This window comes from Rutidosis leptorrhynchoides, chromosome 8 (assembly GCF_046630445.1).
Source record: "Rutidosis leptorrhynchoides isolate AG116_Rl617_1_P2 chromosome 8, CSIRO_AGI_Rlap_v1, whole genome shotgun sequence".
Lineage (NCBI taxonomy): Eukaryota > Viridiplantae > Streptophyta > Magnoliopsida > Asterales > Asteraceae > Rutidosis > Rutidosis leptorrhynchoides.
Genome location: NC_092340.1, coordinates 356305448 through 356320598, shown reverse-complemented (window position 1 = coordinate 356320598; position 15151 = coordinate 356305448).

The window sequence follows — 15151 nt, the reverse complement described above, 5'->3', positions numbered from 1 at the left end:
GCACGCGTAAGTGGCCGACGAAGAGTAGTAGGTCAAAATCGTTAACTACTCACCACTACGCACCATGAGGCCGACGAAAAGTGCAACCGAAACGTTAACACTTACCTCAATCACAAGGATGGCCGACGAAAAGCAGAACCGCTTACCATCCCACGATAAGTGGCCAACGAAGAGCGGATCCCGAAACGGATAACACTCACCACTTACCCCAACACACATATGTGGCCGACGAAGAGCGATAGGTCAAACATTAATCACTCACCACATATCTAAACATACACATGTAGCCGACGAAGAGTGATAGGTCAAACGTTAATCACTCGCTACATGCCCGAACACACACATGTGACCGACGAAGAGCGATAGGTCAAGCATTAATCACTCATCACATAACCAAACACACACATGCACACGTGGCCGACAAAGAGCGATAGGTCAAACGTTTATCACTCGCCACATACGCCAAACAAATATAGTCAACGAAGAGCTATCCACGCGGATATCACTCACTATATTTTCCAGCCCAATTGTGGTCCCCGAAAAGTGAGTCCTAACGGATGTCACTTACCACACCGCACGCAAGCAACTAAATTATATACATAAGCGTATAAATATTCCACTCACCTTGAAATACTTGAAGAACGTATCCGCGATCTTACTTCTTCCACCGACTTCACGCAAATCACCTACGCAAAGTTTCAATGCAAATAAGCTACACGAAAATCTTATCCGACTCAAACAACACTTATGTTCTTCTAGAACATCCTATTGACCAACTTTGACCAAAGACCATTTTTCGCTCGAAAACCTTCATAATCACAAATGACTTGTGATTATGCCTCAACAACATCATTTGAACATGGTTTGGTCATTCGATCACTCATTTAAACACATGACCCGACCATTTGGTCCTAAAGTGTGTTTTACACCCTAATATGCATAAAACGATACTCACAAGTCCAAAACTCATGAAATCACTTCCCGCATTCCCGAAATAGCTAATCTTAACTCTTTTAGCCATTAAACGCCATTTATAGGGTTGTTTACTCAAAAACCCATTTTGACCTAAAACTAGTCAAAACACCAAATTGTAAGTTTACACCCCTAATCACCAACAATCCAAGTAGCTAGTGATTTCATCAACTAATTTAGTTTTACAAACCCACAATATCATCATCCAACCCTAGACCCACCAATATTAGGGTTCTTGCACTAAAACTTAACCCGTTTACCCCAAACTTCCAAGAAATGGGTTTTACATCTACTTTAACACAAACCCTAGCATAATAAACGAATTAACACAACTAAATCCGAATTAGGGTTTTACCTTTTGAAGAAAACGAAGCTAGTACAACAACAACACAAGTAATGAGCTTAAACTTGAAGAATCCAAGCTTCTTATTCCTCTTCTCAAGCTTTCTCACTCTACTCTCACTCTAGAACTTGAGGTTGAAGATGAGAGTGTTTGTGGACTTGAAAATGATCCAAAAGTGGATCTAAAACTGATCTAAAAGCCACAAATCTATCCACAAGTGAAAGGACCATAATACCCTTCATTTAGACACTTAAAATGCTGAAAAAAACGCATCAGACCCATTCGGCGCGCCGCTCCAAAAGGTCGCGCGCCGCTCCACACTGCAGGTCAGATTTCAGAAACTTGTTTTGGCCATAACTTTTTGACCGTAGCTCCGTTTTCGATGAACCAAATATCGTTGGAAACGTAATAAGATATTCTTTCCAATGGTAAGGCTTTGAAACATCAACTCAAACTTTATTTGGGGTTGAAAAGATACGTACACACTTTGTACCCCAAACAACGTCCAGTTTTCTTCGACGTTCGAGCAAGCAACACGTACCTGCTTCGTACACTTCGTATACGCATCGTACACCATAAATACATTATGTACAATAAATATTTGGGTCTTACAACTCTCCCCCACTTAGAATCGATCACGTCCTCGTGATCCTTGTCACTTAAATTAGCAAGTACCAAAATCCATGGTCCTTCGACATACGTCCAAACTCGATGTCCACAACATTTCCCCCAAATTCGAAGATTTCATACAAATCCTTTAGGCGACCTTACACAAGGTTACCTTTCCGTTTAGAATCATCATCCGTGATTCACCAATTCTACCAAACCGAGCACTAAGTCTCGCTTCGTCCCCGAACCGGGACAAACTCATGTCTCGACCGCATGACATAAACAAGCTAACATTCCATATCCTCGTACCAAGTTAGCAATCCCTTTAGCGTACCCTTATCACGTACATCGCTAAAGTAACAACACACCAATAACATGGCCAATAAACAACACAATGGAGCCGACGAAAAGTGAATCCTCACGATTGGATACCACTTGCCCCACATCCTTACGCGTACGTGGCCGACGAAAAGCGGTAGATCAAACGTTAACCACTTACCACTACGCAACAAGAGGCTGACAAAAAGCGCATCCTTACGGATCACACTTACCTCTACCCACACATGGCCAAACAAAAGCGATCCCTAACGGAAAACGCATTCCACACACCAATAAGTAGCCGACGAAAAGTGAATCTTAACGGATAACACTTACTACTTATCACACTTCAACCGTGGCCAACGAAAAGTGAATCCTCGCAATTGGATAATACTTGCCACAATACATATAAACAAATTAAGTATATGCACATACTTAGAATCATTCCACACATCCAGGAATTCCCGCACACAAAATATCCGCACGCGCGAATATCGCCATCACAACCGAGCAAGAACCACCTATATCGCACATAGGCACAAAACAATAATTCTCTAGAAGAGAATCCGACACACACATCCCTTAACCGAGGGATTTCACCTTGCTCGTCAAACACGTCCATTACCTCTCAACGAGATTTACCACATTACCACCTCGGTGATAATTTAAGTCCAAAATCATAAGTACAATTTTAACCGAAATTGTACTCTACCGCAAACCGACCAAATCTAGGTCCCTACACAAATTTCAGATCCACTATGAGCATCATCCGAAATCTCACACTAAAAACCTATCCTCAAACACTTCGAACGAAAAGTGTACCATAATTTACCCAAACTTTAACCTTGCAAATTCTCCGATTGCCGTAACTAATCAAAGTTTCACCTAGTCACTCATGTACCTAAGGGTTTATCTTCGGTACCCTAAGTACAACATAACCGCATCACCATCGGAGTCGAACACTACGCTTGTAGGTATGGAAAAAGGCACCTAACGTCGCGTCATGTAGACTCCTTCACCAATACACGTCGAGATCAACACTAGATCTCTCGGGTTTTACCCACCCGACGAACCTCACGGTTTAACAACCTCTACACGAGAGCGAACACGCTCTATCATTCGAACACCAAAACCCACCCATGTGGCTTGGTATAAACATTTTCCAAATATCAAGGAATGCTTGGTTGCACCAAGTCTTATGCCCTTCGCCCGACAACCGGATCAACAACATAGGGTAATTCCATGAGGAACACTACCCCTCATTACACTACGCACTAACACAAAATGCAACAAACAACATCATAAGTACGTTTCAATAAGATAGTCGAAAAATTACCTGAACACCATCGTCAGGTTCTCATGCATCACTAACTAAATCCGGACACGTCGACCTTCGGTGTCCCTCCTTTTGACAATTAAAACACATAACCTTGTTAGACTTTGCATTCGTACACTCGCGCGACAAATGACCTCGTTCGCCACAATTATAACACGTGGGCACAAAACCACCGGTGCCACTCCTTTTCATGCTCCCGACACCCTCGGTAGCGCTTTTACTCTTCTTGTTCGAAAACGCAGTCGCTTCGAACTTCCGTTTACTAACATCGGACACACTTGGCTTCGACACCTCCGGTTCGAAACCCCGAGCCAACTCAAACAACTCTTCAAAAGACTTAGCCATTCCCCGACTAATCTTACCCTTAAATTCGTCATTCAGTGTACGGTAGAAATCTTTCATCAACTTGTGATCGTCACCAACGTAATCCGGACAAAAACGAGTCTTTGCCAAGAAGGTAGACTTGAGAGTAACCAAGTCCATCGAACCCTGTCACAAATTATGTAACTCGTCCCGGATTCTATCAAGATCGGAAGAAGTTCGGTATTCATCAAAGAACTCCTTTTTGAACTCATCCCATGACAAGCTCATACATTGTTCCTCGCCATACAATTGAATCTTGTCATCCCACCACAACTTGGCTTCTTCACGTAACATACTAGAACCGTACCTCGTTTTCTTCTCGGGAGGACATTCACTAGTACGGAAAGCCCCCTCGATGTCGGAAACCCAACATGTACTCTTCAACGGATCCCTTACCCCATTAAACATAGGAGGTTGTGCATCCTTGAAGTTTTTGTAATGGAAGTCCCGCCTCCCATTTCCTTCACTCCCTTCACCTCAGGGATAAATATTTCTAGCATCAAGCGCTTCCTCGATTGCGACCTTTACCCTTTCAACAATTAGATCGGTTATTTGCCCATCAACCGATTCCCGGAAAACCCTTCTAACATCCTCGAGAAACTCCGCTTTTTGACGTTTAAAGATGGCCTCAACCTTAGCCGTGAACTCAACGTCTTCGTCTTGATCTTCGTTGGCTTGTTTGCTCCTTGTCGTCATTCTAAGAAATGAACTCGGTTAGGAACACAACATGAATAACTTACACCCACCACCACGATCAATCGTTCACAAACATATAATATGCCACCGTTCGTACATCCCATCTAGTTCAACACTTGTTGTACATCACTTGCATGACTTGGCTTGCAACCGTAATAATGATCGCGAAGCATTATTACGCTCACACGCCATGCCGAACTCATGAATACAACAATCATCTCGCTAGATGTTCAACACAACACAACATGATTAGTAACACATAATCAACACATAGTTAAAGCACCTATTCTCAAAGGCACTAACTAGAAACCCGAACCGACCCGTAATCCTACAAGTCCCGCATAAAAGCATACACAAAAGTCTAAGTCTAGGCACCTATCTCAAGTCGCCTAAATCCCTTAGACCATGCTCTGATACCACTTGTAACAACCCAAACCAACCCTCGACCAAACCCCGTGAAAATACAAACAAAAACAAAAAAAATTGCTGTACAGTGACCCCGCGCGCCGCGCCCCCTATCTGGCGCGCCGCGCCAAAACGGCCTGTCCCCGGGCTTTTTAAATGCGAAAAAGATAGACTCGTTCCCGACACTTTCAGACGAAACGCTTTTTACAACACATTAATATAAGTAAAACTAACATGATTAATTTATTAAAACGAGCTTTACATCGCGGGGCCCACATATGCCCAAATACCCCTTTTAATACAAAATACAACTTCGACCCAATGAGTTTAAGTTCCAACAAACTACGAGCATGATGTTGGGGATAAACTACCCAATCCTAGGTCGAATCCAAGCAAGCATCAAAATGGGAAAATCATCTAATCCCGAGCATACCCTTGCCACGTCCGCCTTCGAACCTAAAAATGTAAACAACGAGAGGGTAAGCTAATGCTTAGTGAATGCAATACTTATACGCATACATACATAATCCAATTACTTGCATACACCTACACAACAACACAATAACATTAGCAAACCGCAATAACAAATAAACGATTAATCGTACGTACAACAAGTCAACATCATTAGCATAGAGATCTCAACAATAATACATGCCAAAAACAAATACGTACAATGCTAATAAAATTACACATCCCAATATACCCAATGTCGACATTCGACTCGATGGTGGCCGACAAAGAGTAGTAGGTCAAAATCGTTAACTACTCACCACCCATCGCACGCGTAAGTGGCCGACGAAGAGTAGTAGGTCAAAATCGTTAACTACTCACCACTACGCACCATGAGGCCGACGAAAAGTGCAACCGAAACGTTAACACTTACCTCAATCACAAGGATGGCCGACGAAAAGCGGAACCGCTTACCATCCCACGATAAGTGGCCAACGAAGAGCGGATCCCGAAACGGATAACACTCACCACTTACCCCAACACACATATGTGGCCGACGAAGAGCGATAGGTCAAACATTAATCACTCACCACATATCTAAACATACACATGTAGCCGACGAAGAGTGATAGGTCAAACGTTAATCACTCGCTACATGCCCGAACACACACATGTGACCGACGAAGAGCGATAGGTCAAGCATTAATCACTCGTCACATAACCAAACACACACATGCACACGTGGCCGACAAAGAGCGATAGGTCAAACGTTTATCACTCGCCACATACGCCAAACAAATATAGTCAACGAAGAGCTATCCACGCGGATATCACTCACTATATTTTCCAGCCCAATTGTGGTCCCCGAAAAGTGAGTCCTAACGGATGTCACTTACCACACCGCACGCAAGCAACCAAATTATATACATAAGCGTATAAATATTCCACTCACCTTGAAATACTTGAAGAACGTATCCGCGATCTTACTTCTTCCACCGACTTCACGCAAATCACCTACGCAAAGTTTCAATGCAAATAAGCTACACGACAATCTTATCCGACTCAAACAACACTTATGTTCTTCTAGAACATCCTATTGACCAACTTTGACCAAAGACCATTTTTCGCTCGAAAACCTTCATAATCACAAATGACTTGTGATTATGCCTCAACAACATCATTTGAACATGGTTTGGTCATTCGATCACTCATTTAAACACATGACCCGCCCATTTGGTCCTAAAGTGTGTTTTACACCCTAATATGCATAAAACGATACTCACAAGTCCAAAACTCATGAAATCACTTCCCGCATTCCCGAAATAGCTAATCTTAACTCCTTTAGCCATTAAACGCCATTTATAGGGTTGTTTACTCAAAAACCCATTTTGACCTAAAACTAGTCAAAACACCAAATTGTAAGTTTACACCCCTAATCACCAACAATCCAAGTAGCTAGTGATTTCATCAACTAATTTAGTTTTACAAACCCACAATATCATCATCCAACCCTAGACCCACCAATATTAGGGTTCTTGCACTAAAACTTAACCCGTTTACCCCAAACTTCCAAGAAATGGGTTTTACATCTACTTTAACACAAACCCTAGCATAATAAACGAATTAACACAACTAAATCCGAATTAGGGTTTTACCTTTTGAAGAAAACGAAGCTAGTACAACAACAACACAAGTAATGAGCTTAAACTTGAAGAATCCAAGCTTCTTCTTCCTCTTCTCAAGCTTTCTCACTCTACTCTCACTCTAGAACTTGAGGTTGAAGATGAGAGTGTTTGTGGACTTGAAAATGATCCAAAAGTGGATCTAAAACTGATCTAAAAGCCACAAATCCGTCCACAAGTGAAAGGACCATAATACCCTTCATTTAGACACTTAAAATGCTGAAAAAAACGCATCAGACCCATTCGGCGCGCCGCTCCACACTGCAAGTCAGATTTCAGAAACTTGTTTTGGCCATAACTTTTTGACCGTAGCTCCGTTTTCGATGAACCAAATATCGTTGGAAACGTAATAAGATATTCTTTCCAATGGTAAGGCTTTGAAACATCAACTCAAACTTTATTTGGGGTTGAAAAGATACGTACACACTTTGTACCTCAAACAACGTCCAGTTTTCTTCGACGTTCGAGCAAGCAACACGTACCTGCTTCGTACACTTCGTATACGCATCGTACACCATAAATACATTATGTACAATAAATATTTGGGTCTTACAACTCTCCTCCACTTAGAATCGATCACGTCCTCGTGATCCTTGTCACTTAAATTAGCAAGTACCAAAATCCATGGTCCTTCGACATACGTCCAAACTCGATGTCCACAACATTTCCCCCAAATTCGAAGATTTCATACAAATCCTTTAGGCGACCTTACACAAGGTTACCTTTCCGTTTAGAATCATCATCCGTGATTCACCAATTCTACCAAACCGAGCACTAAGTCTCACTTCGTCCCCGAACCGGGACAAACTCATGCCTCGACCGCATGACATAAACAAGCTAACATTCCATATCCTCGTACCAAGTTAGCAATCCCTTTAGCGTACCCTTATCACGTACATCGCTAAAGTAACAACACACCAATAACATGGCCAATAAACAACACAATGGAGCCGACGAAAAGTGAATCCTCACGATTGGATACCACTTGCCCCACATCCTTACGCGTACGTGGCCGACGAAAAGCGGTAGATCAAAAGTTAACCACTTACCACTACGCAACAAGAGGCTGACAAAAAGCGCATCCTTACGGATCACACTTACCTCTACCCACACATGGCCAAACAAAAGCGATCCCTAACGGAAAACGCATTCCACACACCAATAAGTAGCCGACGAAAAGTGAATCTTAACGGATAACACTTACTACTTATCACACTTCAACCGTGGCCAACGAAAAGTGAATCCTCGCAATTGGATAATACTTGCCACAATACATATAAACAAATTAAGTATATACACATACTTAGAATCATTCCACACATCCATGAATTCCCGCACACAAAATATCCGCACGCGCGAATATCGCCATCACAACCGAGCAAGAACCACCTATATCGCACATAGGCACAAAACAATAATTCTCTAGAAGAGAATCCGACACACACATCCCTTAACCGAGGGATTTCACCTTGCTCGTCAAACACGTCCATTACCTCTCAACGAAATCCCTTGCTCGTCAAACACGTCCATTACCTCTCAACGAGATTTACCACATTACCACCTCGGTGATAATTTAAGTCCAAAATCATAAGTACAATTTTAACCGAAATTGTACTCTACCGCAAACCGACCAAATCTAGGTCCCTACACAAATTTCAGATCCACTATGAGCATCATCCGAAATCTCACACTAAAAACCTATCCTCAAACACTTCGAACGAAAAGTGTACCATAATTTACCCAAACTTTAACCTTGCAAATTCTCCGATTGCCGTAACTAATCAAAGTTTCACCTAGTCACTCATGTACCTAAGGGTTTATCTTCGGTACCCTAAGTACAACATAACCGCATCACCATCGGAGTCGAACACTACGCTTGTAGGTATGGAAAAAGGCACCTAACGTCGCGTCATGTAGACTCCTTCACCAATACACGTCGAGATCAACACTAGATCTCTCGGGTTTTACCCACCCGACAAACCTCACGGTTTAACAACCTCTACACGAGAGCGAACACGCTCTATCATTCGAACACCAAAACCCACCCATGTGGCTTGGTATAAACATTTTCCAAATATCAAGGAATGCTTGGTTGCACCAAGTCTTATGCCCTTCGCCCGACAACCGGATCAACAACATAGGGTAATTCCATGAGGAACACTACCCCTCATTACACTACGCACTAACACAAAATGCAACAAACAACATCATAAGTACGTTTCAATAAGATAGTCGAAAAATTACCTGAACACCATCGTCAGGTTCTCATGCATCACTAACTAAATCCGGACACGTCGACCTTCGGTGTCCCTCCTTTTGACAATTAAAACACATAACCTTGTTAGACTTTGCATTCGTACACTCGCGCGACAAATGACTTCGTTCGCCACAATTATAACACGTGGGCACAAAACCACCGGTGCCACTCCTTTTCATGCTCCCGACACCCTCGGTAGCGCTTTTACTCTTCTTGTTCGAAAACGCAGTCGCTTCGAACTTCCGTTTACTAACATCGGACACACTTGGGTTCGACACCTCCAATTCGAAACCCCGAGCCAACTCAAACAACTCTTCAAAAGACTTAGCCATTCCCCGACTAATCTTACCCTTAAATTCGTCATTCAGTGTACGGTAGAAATCTTTCATCAACTTGTGATCGTCACCAACGTACTCCGGACAAAAACGAGTCTTTGCCAAGAAGGTAGACTTGAGAGTAACCAAGTCCATCGAACCCTGTCGCAAATTGTGTAACTCGTCCAGGAATCTATCAAGATCGGAAGAAGTTCGGTATTCATCAAAGAACTCCTTTTTGAACTCATCCCATGACAAGCTCATACATTGTTCCTCGCCATACAATTGAATCTTGTCATCCCACCACAACTTGGCTTCTTCACGTAACATACTAGAACCGTACCTCGTTTTCTTCTCGGGAGGACATTCACTAGTACGGAAAGCCCCCTCGATGTCGAAAACCCAACATGTACTCTTCAACGGATCCCTTACCCCATTAAACATAGGAGGTTGTGCATCCTTGAAGTTTTTGTAATGGAAGTCCCGCCTCCCATTTCCTTCACTCCCTTCACCTCGGGGATAAATATTTCTAGCATCAAGCGCTTCCTCGATTGTGACCTTTACCCTTTCATCAATTAGATCGGTTATTTGCCCATCAACCGATTCCCGGAAAACCCTTCTATCATCCTCGAGAAACTCCGCTTTTTGACGTTTAAAGATGGCCTCAACCTTAGCCGTGAACTCAACGTCTTCGTCTTGATCTTCGTTGGCTTGTTTGCTCCTTGTCGTCATTCTAAGAAATGAACTCGGTTAGGAACACAACATGAATAACTTACACCCACCACCACGATCAATCGTTCACAAACATATAATATGCCACCGTTCGTACATCCCATCTAGTTCAACACTTGTTGTACATCACTTGCATGACTTGGCTTGCAACCGTAATAATGGTCGCGAAGCATTATTACGCTCACACGCCATGCCGAACTCATGAATACAACAATCATCTCGCTAGATGTTCAACACAACACAACATGATTAGTAACACATAATCAACACATAGTTAAAGCACCTATTCTAAAAGGCACTAACTAGAAACCCGAACCGACCCGTAATCCTACAAGTCCCGCATAAAAGCATACACAAAAGTCTAAGTCTAGGCACCTATCTCAAGTCGCCTAAATCCCTTAGACCATGCTCTGATACCACTTGTAACAACCCAAACCAACCCTCGACCAAACCCCGTGAAAATACAAACAAAAACAAAAAAAATTGCTGTACAGTGACCCCGCGCGCCGCGCCCCCTATCTGGCGCGCCGCGCCAAAACGGCCTGTCCCCGGGCTTTTTAAATGCGAAAAAGATAGACTCGTTCCCGACACTTTCAGACGAAACGCTTTTTACAACACATTAATATAAGTAAAACTAACATGATTAATTTATTAAAACGAGCTTTACATCGCGGGGCCCACATATGCCCAAATACCCCTTTTAATACAAAATACAACTTCGACCCAATGAGTTTAAGTTCCAACAAACTACGAGCATGATGTTGGGGATAAACTACCCAATCCTAGGTCGAATCCAAGCAAGCATCAAAATGGGAAAATCATCTAATCCCGAGCATACCCTTGCCACGTCCGCCTTCGAACCTAAAAATGTAAACAACGAGAGGGTAAGCTAATGCTTAGTGAATGCAATACTTATACGCATACATACATAATCCAATTACTTGCATACACCTACACAACAACACAATAACATTAGCAAACCGCAATAACAAATAAACGATTAATCGTACGTACAACAAGTCAACATCATTAGCATAGAGATCTCAACAATAATACATGCCAAAAACGAATACGTACAATGCTAATAAAATTACACATCCCAATATACCCAATGTCGACATTCGACTCGATGGTGGCCGACGAAGAGTAGTAGGTCAAAATCGTTAACTACTCACCACCCATCGCACGCGTAAGTGGCCGACGAAGAGTAGTAGGTCAAAATCGTTAACTACTCACCACTACGTACCATGAGGCCGACGAAAAGTGCAACCGAAATGTTAACACTTACCTCAATCACAAGGATGGCCGACGAAAAGCGGAACCGCTTACCATCCCACGATAAGTGGCCAACGAAGAGCGGATCCCGAAACGGATAACACTCACCACTTACCCCAACACACATATGTGGCCGATGAAGAGCGATAGGTCAAACATTAATCACTCACCACATATCTAAACATACACATGTAGCCGACGAAGAGTGATAGGTCAAACGTTAATCACTCGCTACATGCCCGAACACACACATGTGACCGACGAAGAGCGATAGGTCAAGCATTAATCACTCGTCACATAACCAAACACACACATGCACACGTGGCCGACAAAGAGCGATAGGTCAAACGTTTATCACTCGCCACATACGCCAAACAAATATAGTCAACGAAGAGCTATCCACGCGAATATCACTCACTATATTTTCCAGCCCAATTGTGGTCCCCAAAAAGTGAGTCCTAACGGATGTCACTTACCACACCGCACGCAAGCAACCAAATTATATACATAAGCGTATAAATATTCCACTCACCTTGAAATACTTGAAGAACGTATCCGCGATCTTACTTCTTCCACCGACTTCACGCAAATCACCTACGCAAAGTTTCAATGCAAATAAGCTACACGAAAATCTTATCCGACTCAAACAACACTTATGTTCTTCTAGAACATCCTATTGACCAACTTTGACCGAAGACCATTTTTCGCTCGAAAACCTTCATAATCACAAATGACTTGTGATTATGCCTCAACAACATCATTTGAACATGGTTTGGTCATTCGATCACTCATTTAAACACATGACCCGCCCATTTGGTCCTAAAGTGTGTTTTACACCCTAATATGCATAAAACGATACTCACAAGTCCAAAACTCATGAAATCACTTCCCGCATTCCCGAAATAGCTAATCTTAACTCTTTTAGCCATTAAACGCCATTTATAGGGTTGTTTACTCAAAAACCCATTTTGACCTAAAACTAGTCAAAACACCAAATTGTAAGTTTACACCCTAATCACCAACAATCCAAGTAGCTAGTGATTTCATCAACTAATTTAGTTTTACAAACCCACAATATCATCATCCAACCCTAGACCCACCAATATTAGGGTTCTTGCACTAAAACTTAACCCGTTTACCCCAAACTTCCAAGAAATGGGTTTTACATCTGCTTTAACACAAACCCTAGCATAATAAACGAATTAACACAACTAAATCCGAATTAGGGTTTTACCTTTTGAAGAAAACGAAGCTAGTACAACAACAACACAAGTAATGAGCTTAAACTTGAAGAATCCAAGCTTCTTCTTCCTCTTCTCAAGCTTTCTCACTCTACTCTCACTCTAGAACTTGAGGTTGAAGATGAGAGTGTTTGTGGACTTGAAAATGATCCAAAAGTGGATCTAAAACTGATCTAAAAGCCACAAATCCGTCCACAAGTGAAAGGACCATAATACCCTTCATTTAGACACTTAAAATGCTGAAAAAAACGCATCAGACCCATTCGGCGCGCCGCGCCAAAAGGTCGCGCGCCGCTCCACACTGCAGGTCAGATTTCAGAAACTTGTTTTGGCCATAACTTTTTGACCGTAGCTCCGTTTTCGATGAACCAAATATCGTTGGAAACGTAATAAGATATTCTTTCCAATGGTAAGGCTTTGAAACATCAACTCAAACTTTATTTGGGGTTGAAAAGATACGTACACACTTTGTACCTCAAACAACGTCCAGTTTTCTTCGACATTCGAGCAAGCAACACGTACCTGCTTCGTACACTTCGTATACGCATCGTACACCATAAATACATTATGTACAATAAATATTTGGGTCTTACAACTATCTATAATTATAAAAAAAAACATAGCCATGTAAAAAGAGAAAACTAACTCTTGTAAGAACGAACTTCGCTATCAAATAATAAAAAATGTGATGGACAATTCATTTTCTTAAGCCCATACTCTTCCTTATCTATCTGCACAAATATAAATAAATTAAACAACGTTCAATTAAATATACAAAGATATCAGCAAAAGATAGTAAATATAAACATGTGTACTTCATTATTATAACAATACTTTTTACTCCGTATCATTCATTCATAAATTCATAAATATACAACACAAATGATGAACAGTAAAAATATTAACATTAGAAGAATTACATTCAATACAAACATGTTCTCTTGGTAATTGACAGCATGACCTGAGGTTTCAAGCAGTTCGATATTGCACATTAAGGCTGTATGACATGGGGCATAAGTAAGGCTTTAATACAGGTAATGCTTTTGCTAATGTTAAATACATGTAGTGTTTAAAAGTGTGATTTTGCTTTTGATAATAAAGCATCGGAACACCCAAATTGGTTCCCACTTTCTTGAGCATAAACATAAACATAGAACGAACATTAACGGAAGGACGACAATGTACCTCGAGTACCCCAAAACACGACTGCAGTCGCAGTACGGAGAAGACCAACATCTAAAATAGATCGAATAGGTCTTCTGCATTTTTGCATGTTCAACCAAGAAATCAACACATTAGCCAATAAACAATATGAATGTAACAAACCCTGTAATTGTCAAAAAAGACAACATTGTTATAATTCAGTAGGCTTATAACTACCTTTAGTGATTTGATTCTTGATTTAGAATACTAATAATGAAGTGTAAGAACAAAGATGATAATGGAGAGAAAGAAAGAAACACTTTGTAAGTGTGAGAAATGGTGCAAGTTTAATGCTTGCATTCATGAGTATTTATAGCCTAAAATCTCAATATAAAAATACATACTTTGTGTACCAAAATTGACTATATGTATACACCAAAATTGACTATCCATATCTATATTATTATTATTATTATTATTATAACACTCCCCCTTGGATAGCAATTTTATTTTGTTGAAGATCAACTATAAATTACTGCCTCGTTAAAAACCTTGCTAAAGAAAACCCAGTGGGAAAAAACTTTAGCTAAGGGAAAAAGAGTGCAGCATGGAGTTGACTCCCCCTCAAGTAGACATCGCTTCAGCTGTTACATCTTTTGAACATGTCTCATGCCAATGTTATGAACGTGTGTTCTGAAAATAGCAGTTGGAAGTGCTTTCGTGAAAAGATCAGCAGAGTTTTTGCTAGATTGCACATATCTCATTTCAATCTGGTTGTCCTTAATGAGATTTTGAGTGTATGAGAAGAATCTAGGTGGTATGTGTTTTGTTCGGTCACTTTTGATATACCCTTCTTTCATCTGTGCTATGCAAGCTGCATTATCTTCATAGATAGTTGTTGGACTTTTATCGCGTTCTAGTCCACAAGAATCAGTAATGAGTTGTGTCATTGATCTCAACCAAAAACATTCTCGAGTAGCTTCATGTAATGCAATCACTTCGGCATGATTTGACG